The sequence below is a fragment of the Mustela nigripes genome, chromosome 12 (genome assembly GCF_022355385.1).
Source record: "Mustela nigripes isolate SB6536 chromosome 12, MUSNIG.SB6536, whole genome shotgun sequence".
In the NCBI taxonomy this organism is placed as follows: domain Eukaryota; kingdom Metazoa; phylum Chordata; class Mammalia; order Carnivora; family Mustelidae; genus Mustela; species Mustela nigripes.
The window spans coordinates 150,526,847-150,535,676 of NC_081568.1; the positions used below are offsets into that span (position 1 = coordinate 150,526,847).

At 34.7% G+C, this 8,830-nt stretch overlaps 1 pseudogene; it reads right to left on the bottom strand.

Annotated features, from left to right (window-relative positions):
• Window positions 1–332: 332 nt before the first annotated feature.
• Window positions 333–1,262, bottom strand: LOC132028075 (olfactory receptor 2L8-like; annotated as a pseudogene).
• Between the last annotated feature and the right edge of the window lie 7,568 nt (window positions 1,263–8,830).

The following is an 8,830-nucleotide window of genomic DNA, read 5'->3' on the forward strand; positions in this document are numbered from 1 at the left end:
GGAGCACGATGTGGGACTTGAGGACTTGATCCCAGGATACTGGGATCATGACCTGAGCTGAAGGCAGCTGCTTAAGCAACTGAGCCACCCAGGCATCCCTTAGCAAATCCTTATTGCCCAAAAGGAAGAAATAATGACCTTTTCCTTAGTTGAAAAATTATCACAAAGAAAACAAAAAGAGTGATGAAGCATATACATGTTATCAAATTTCAATTACATTAATCTTCTAAATTATTTTAGTTACTGCCTTCTATCCTGGAATAATATTGCTAAAGAATATACAAGGTGCAAGTAATCTACTTCTGAGGCCACAGGACTAATGAGAACTTACTCTACATTTTTATAGAGCACATCCTCTGAATTAGACTTCTCAAGGTACCTATAACCTCCTTGTTTCTCAGGCTGTAAATAATGGGGTTGAGCATTGGGGTCAGGATGGTGTAGAAGACAGCCAAGGCCTTGTCCTCTGTTGGAGATCAGAGGGATCTTGGGTGTAAGTGTAAGCAAAGGGTGCATAGTAGAAAGTCACCAGTTGGGTGGGTGCTGCAGGTCAAATAAGCCTTCTTCCTCCCCTCTGTTGACTGCCTGTGGCAGATGGCAAATAGAACCCAGCCATAGGAACATGCAATGCCAATGAAAGGAAACACAATCAAGAGTGTGGTGCTTACAAACTGTGTATTCATAGACCCAGGTGTCCATGCAGGCCAGAGTCAACATGGAAGGGACATCACAGAAAATATGGTTGATAGTCCTGGATCAGCAGTAAGGTATATGGAGGGCATATACAGTGTGGGCACAGGAGTTGATTGAGCCCATTATCCAAGATCCTATTATCATCAAAGCACATATTATTTTCTTCATATGAATGGGATAGTGGAGAGGAAAGCAAATAGCCACACAGTGATCATAGGCCATTGAGGCCAACAATAATCCCTCTCCACTGGCTAAAGTCAAGAAGAAGAAGCTCTGAACCCCACACCCAATGAAAGAAATAGTCTTGTTCCCAAAGAGATAATCAAAAGCCATCTTGGGGACAATAGTGGAGATGTAGTTCAGGTTCATGAGGGAGAGCTGGCTAAGTAGATAATACATTGGTGTGAGGAGATGGTATCCACAAGGATGAGGATGATCATGGACAGGTTGCCAAAAAGAGCCATTAGGAAAATGAGAACAATGAGAATGAAGAAGAACAAGCCAATTCTTGATGGTGGAAACAACCCCAATAAAAAGAAATCTGTAGAAGTTTGGTTATTATATTCCATAGGGCATTAATTTAGTTTTTCTTAAAGACAGACACACATAAAGTATAAAAAACAAGTTCTCATTAATTCATTATCTGTGATTCATTAAGGAGACACTGCAACTTAAAATAGTAATAATAATCAGAGTGCTTGTGTAGGTCAATCTGTTAACAGGCTGACTTGGCTCAAGAATCTTGATCCCAGGGTCCTGGGATTAAGCTTCACACTGGGCTCCCTTCTCAAAGGGGAGCCTGGTTCTCCCTCTTTTGCTGACCCTTCCTCTGCTCTTGCACTCTCTCTCTCAAAAAACTCACATTTTTTCCTCATAGATAAAATTTTATGAGGCAAACATCTATGTCTAAATATGTAAAAACTATTTTACAGAAATCTTCTCAATTTTTGAGAATTATGTATTTTTGTAATGACTTTATTAATATATGTGTATTTTCCTACATAAATATAACTATTAACAAAGTCAGAAATTATATCTTATATGTAGGCATTATAAATCAATATAAATGAATTAAACTACAGACTCATTTGAATATAATTTTGTGACTCTTAGGAGATGTTTTTTTAATCATTAAGTCCAATATTTCTGGAATTATAATAGCCTATTAGTTCATATTGTAGATATATATTCATGTCCTTTGATTTCTAGTCAAAAAGCCTATCAAATCAAGATTTTTAGCATGTATCATTTTTCCTTCTTTTTTTCTGCAGAAATATACTTTGAAATTTTTTGTCATATACTGTTTTCACAAAACAATTTTATTCATCCTTCTCACCCAACTTCCAAAAACACTAGTTTAAGTAAACCCTTTTCATGAGAACTTACTCTTTAACTTTTCTTGTAGCTTTCATGACTCTGTTCAAGTGCTTTGAAAAAAGATGTGCATTCTGTTCACCCGATTCCCAGTAGTTACATGATATTATGCACTGTGTTATTACACATCTCTTTTACTTATTCATTTTTGTTTGTTTCTTTTTGTGTATTTAAAATTATTTTCATTCTAAATAAGTTTGAGTTCACCAAATATGTGAATTATCCCTCTGTCATAAAATTCAGTTAACATAATAATAAGTAGACGGAGAACTTAACATGATGGAGAATTAAGGGTACCTTAAACATATCTCACCCCTTGAACACAGCTATATAGTTGTCAAATCATTCTGAACACCGAACAAATCAATTGAAGATGTGCAAGAACAAAAACTGCAAGTATACAAGTAGAAAAATGACAAGAGATATAGCTGTGGATAAGGCAGTGGGGAGGGACCCTGTTTATGGAGTCTACAGAAAAGTATTATAAGCAGTAGAGCACAAAATATGAGCTTTTAGAAAGTTACTACAGTGAAGTATGTGTCCTGCTTAAAGGTGCTTAGGTGTCAAAGTGATGTGAACTCACAGGTGTAACACTATGGTCTGAGGATCCCCTGGGTTACATGAATGAGCAGCTCCTACATGCTGCAATGTTCCCAGAGATAAGAGAATGGAAGCCAGCTGAGAGTAGTGAGTGTTGGTACTGGATTTCTGCTCTGTTTTGACATAAATGGCAAAACAACAATAGTGGGAACACTTTTCCTGAGACAGCTCAACAAACAGCCAAAGCATGATGAGACCCTCTCTTGAACCACAGCACTGGCCCATGGGATGCCATTCCTTAAAATATGGAGATGTGAAAGTCAGTCGCGTGCCTGAGATAAAAACAGCAGTTACAGGCAATGTGAGCATAGGGTTCTAATAGAAACTGAGAACATAGGAGTGATTGATTGTTCTTATGTGGGGGTCCCTGAAGGGGGTCACAAACTTTCATCTCCAAAGCTAGAGAGCAAGGCACCACAATATTCATCCCATCCATCAGTGCTAAACAGGGGGAAAACAAAAACAAAACAACAACAACAACAACAAAAAAAAAAAAAAAAAAAACCAGCACCACATAGTGGAGACCAGAGCTGCTTACACAAATGCCTGCCCACCTCTGCCCTGGAGGTGCATTTCCACTAGGACAAATCCACTGACAATCAGCACAACAGGCCTTTCCTTCTGAAGACCACAATGAATAACTTGCTCACAGGAAGTTTACTTATCATAAAGTGCTACAAAGCTTTAGTTCTAGGGTAAAATAGTATCTAGGTGCCATTTTACTTTTACTCTTTATTTGCTATTAATATTTTTTCTATTTTCTTTTTTTCAAATTTTATTTATTTTATTTTTTATTTTTATTTATATATATATATATACACACTTCATATTTATATATGTAATTTTTGTTTATTTTTACTTTATTATTATTACATCATCATCATTATTATTTATGTCGGGATCTAGAGTTTTTTAACAAACAGACCAAAACATACCAAGGATATATATTTTTTCCCTTTGTTTTTGTTTTGTTTTGTTTTATTTTTTGTTTTGTTTATTTTGTTTTCTTTCTTTCTTCCTTTCTTTTCCATACCAAGTGATGAGAGAGGGAAATTCATACCAAAAGAAAGAACAGGAAGCAGAACCCATGGCCACAGATTGAATCAATACAAATATAAGTAAGTTGTCTGACCTGGAATGTAAAATAATGACTATAAGTATACTAGTTGGGCTTGGGAAAAACATAGAAAACACAGAAAATCTCTTACTAAAAATATAAAAGAACTAAAATCGACTCAAGCTGAAATAAAAATGCTGTAATTGACATGCAATCTGAAGTGGAGGCCATAAAAATGATGATGGATGAAAGAGAGGTGACAGTAATCCAGAAGAGAAAATAATGGAAAATTATGATGCTTAAAAGAAGAGGGAAACAAAAGTCATGGAACACAAGAATAAATCTAGGGAAATTGGTGACTTTTTAAAAATGTAATAATATTTATATCTTAGGGTCCCAGAAGATGAAGAAAGAGAAAAAGTGGCAGAAAATTTATTCAAACAAATTATAGCTGGATACTTCCCTAATATGGTCAAAACACAGATATCAAAATCTGAGAACTCCCATTAAATTAAACAAAACAACAACAAAAACAAAGGGAAAAAATGTCTATATTCTTGGTATGTTTTGGTCTGCTTGTTAAAAAACTCTAGATCCTGACATAAATAATAATGATGATGATGATGTAATAATAATAAAGTGAAAATAAACAAAAAGGCACCTCACAAATTCTCAAGATATACAGACAAGAAAAGAATGCTGAAAGCAGCAAAGGAAAAAGTCAATAACTTTCAAGGGAAAACAGATCAGGTTTGCAACACATCTGTCCACAGAAATATGGCAGGCCTTGAAAATAGTGGAAGAAATATACAATATGCTGAATGGGAAAAATATACAGCTAATAATTATTTATCCAGTAAGGCTGTCATTCATAATAGAAGGATATATAATGTTTCCCAAAAAAATACTAAAGGAGCTCATGACCACTAAACTACATCTGCAAAAAAATTAAGGGTGACATTTTGAGTTGAGTGGCAGAAACAAAAGAAAAGAAAACAAAAGTGAAGACGAGAAAGGACTAAAGAACATCACCAGCAACCCCAACTCTACAGAATGCATAATAAAACTAAATTCATACCTATCCATAATAATTTTGAATGTAAGTGGGCTAAATTATCCAATCAAAAGACAGAATGTCAGAACGGATTAAAAATAGTGCATCTATATACTGCCTACAAGAGATTCTTTTAATTTTATTTTTATTATATTTAAATTCAGTTAATGAACATACCATTAGTTTTAGAGGTAGAGTTCAGTTATTCATCTGTTACATATAACACCCAGTGCTTATTACATCATATGTCCTCCTTAATGCCCATTAACCAGTTACCCCATCATCCACCCACCTCCTCTACCTCATACTTCAGTTTGTTTCCTATAGATAGGAATCTCTTATGGCTTGTATCTATCATTGTTTTCATCTTATTTTATTTTTCTTTCCCATCCTCTATGATCCATTATTTTGTTTCTTAATTTCCACATATAAATGAAATCATTGGATAATTCACTTTATCTGAATGACTTATTTCACTTAGCATAACATCTTTGTCATTGCAAATGGTAAGATTTCAATTTTGATGGCTGAGTAATAGTTCATAGTATCTGTACACACACACACACACACACACACACACATACACCAACTTCAGATTGAAAGTAAGCGGATGGAGAACACATGATGATGGACATCAAAAGAAATTTGGACTAACCATACTTACATCAGCCAAAATAAGTTTCAAACCAAACACTGAAGAAGGGTGTTATATCATAATTAAGAGTTTTATCCAATGAGAAGATCTAACAATTGTAAATATTTATGCCCTCAAATATATAAATCAATTAAATGTAAACAAAAACAAATTCACTAACAGTAATACAATAATAGTAGTGTATGTTAAGACCCCCTTACAACAATGATATCTAAGCAGATACAACAGATATCTAAGCAGAAAATCAACAAGAAAGCAATGGCTCTGAATAACACACTGAAGAAGATGGACATGACAGATATATTGCCGTACATCTCATTCTAAAGCAGCAGAATACACATTCTTTTTAAGGTCTTATGAAACATCCTCTAGAATGGATCACAGATTGGGTCAAAAATCACCTCAATATGTACAAAATGACTGAGATTATGCCATGCAGTTTTTTTCAGATCACAACTCTATGAAACCTAAGTCAACCACATGAAAAAACAACTTGCTAAATCCCAAATACGTGGAGGTTAAAGAACATCTTACTAAGGAATGAATGAGTTAACCAGGAAATTAATTAAGACATTAAAAAAATGGAAGCAGATGAAAATGAAAACACAAAGTCCCAAGGTTTAGGATGCAGCACAGCAGTTACAAGAAGAAAGTATATTGCAATACAGGCCTACCTCAAGAATTTAGAAAGGTCTTAAATACACAGCCTTACTTTATACTTAAAGGAATAAGAAAAAGAAAGGCAAATAAAATCTAAACCCAGCAGAAGAAGGAAAATAAATCCAGAACAGAAATAAATGATACAGAAGTAAACAAACAAAACAGTAACAAAAAATAGAATAGGTTAACAAAACTAAGAATTAGTTCTTTTGGAGAATTAATAAAATTTTTAACCCCCAGTCAGACTTATCAAAAAGAAAACAGAAAAAAAATAAAATCACTAATGAAAGAGGATAGATGTCAATCAACACCACAGAAACACAATCATAAGAGGATACTACGAAAAATTATGTCAACTAACTGGGAAACCAGGAAAAAAAAAACAGACAAATTCCTAGAAACCTACAAACCACAAAAATTGAACCAAGAAGAAATAGTAAATTGGAACAGACCTATAACAAGCAAGTGAACTGAATCAGTGATCAAAAATATCCCGATAAACAAAAGTCCAGGACTGGATGTCTTCCCAAGGGAATTCTACCAGACACTTCAGTAAGAGTTACATCTTCTTCTCCAACTTCTCCAAGGGATAGAAATGTAAAGAAAACTTCCAAACTCATTCTATTAAGCCAGAATTACCTTGATTCCAGAACCAGAGAGATATCCTGTAAAAAAGCGGTACTAAAGGTCAATATCACTGATGATCATCACTGTAAAACTTCTCAATAAAATACTAGAAAATCAAATTCAACAATACATTAAAAGAATTATTCACCAGGATGAAGTGGGATTTATTCCTGAGATGCAGGGATAGTTCAATATTCACAAATGGATAAACATCATACACCATATTAAGACAAGAATGGAGAAAAACCATATAATCCTGTCAAAAGAGGCACACAAAGCATTGGACGGATTAAAGAATCCTTTCTTTTTCTTTTTTTTTTTTAAGATTTTATTTATTTATTTGACAGACAGAGATCACAAGTAGGTAGAGAGGCAGGCAGAGAGAGAGGAGGAAGCAGGCTTTCTGCGGAGCAGACAGCCCGATGTGGGGCTCGATCCCAGGACACTGGGATTCTGACCTGAGCCGAAGGCAGAGGCTTTAAACCACTGAGCCACACAGGCGCCCCTAGAGAATCCTTTCTTAATAAAAACCTTCAACCATGCAGGGATAGATAGACCATACCTCAACATCATAAAGGCTATATATATAAATAACTCACAGGTAATATCATCCTCAATGGGGAAACACTATGATCCTTTCCCATAATATCAGGAACAAGTTGTTTGGCATACTACTGGAAGTGTTAGCATCAGCAATCAAAGAAGAAAAGAAGGAAGAAACTCCAATTTGACAAGAAGCCATAAAACATTCACCATTTAAAGATTTTCTTTATTTATTTGACAGACAGAGGTCACAAGTAGGCAGAGAGGCAGGCAGAGAGAGAGGAAGGGAAGCAGACTCCCCGCTGATCAGAGAGCCAGATGTGGGGCTTGATGCCAGGACCCTGGGATCATGACCTGGGCCGAAGGCAGAGTATTTAACCCACTGAGCCACCCAGGTGCCCCAAACATTCATGACATGTTTTTCTATTAGTAAAACCACAGCTATTCTACCAGAAAATTGCTGGAACTAATGCATGAATTCTGCATAGCCACAGTATATAAAATCAGTTTTCAGAAATCTGTTGCATTTCTATACACTAGTAATGGAGCTGAAGAAAAAGAAATCAAGAAATTGATTCCATTTGAAACTGAACCAAAAACAATAAAATGACAAGGAATGAGCCTCTCTAGAAAGGTAAAAGATCTGTACTCAGAAAACCACAGACCATTTATGAAAGAAATTAAAGAGGATGCAAAGAAAGGGAAAAGCATCCCATACTTGAGGGTTGGGAAAACAAACATTTTAAAAATGTCTACACCACTCAAAGCAATCTACACATTTAATGCAATTTCTATCAAATACCACCAGCATTTTTCACAGAGCTAGAACAAACCATCCTACAATTTGATGGACACACAAAGACACTGATTAGCCAGCCAAAACAATCCTGGAAAAGAAAAAAATAAAATAAAAAAATAAAATAAAATAAAATAAAATAAAATAAAATAAAATAAATAAAATAAAATAAAATAAAAAAAAATAAAATAAAATAAAATAAAATAAAACTGAAGGTATCATGATTCCAGATCTCAAGCTATATTACAAAACTATAGTCATTCAGATAGTATGGTACTGACACAAAAATATACATATAAACCATTGGAACAGAATAGAAAACCGAATAATGGGCCAAAACTATGTAGTCGACTAGTCTTTGACAAAGAAGAAAACAATATTCAATAGAAAAAAGGCAGTCTATTCAACAAACGGTGTTGGGAAAACTGGGCAGCAACATGCAGAACAGTGAAACAGCAACCACTTTGACCTCAGCATGGACCTAGACACATCCCCTAAGGAAAGGGAAACAAAAGCAAAAATGAACTATTGGGACTTAATCAAGATAAAATCCTTCTGTATAGCAAAGGAAATAATTAACAAAACTAAAAGCAGCCTATACAATGGGAGATGATATTTGCAAATGACATACATGATGAAGGGTTAATATCCAAAATCTATAAAGAACTGATCAAGTTTGATATTCAAAAATAGCAAACCGATTAAGAAATGGACTGAAGATGAATAAACATTTTTCCAAAGAAGACACGCAGATGGCTAACAAACATGAAA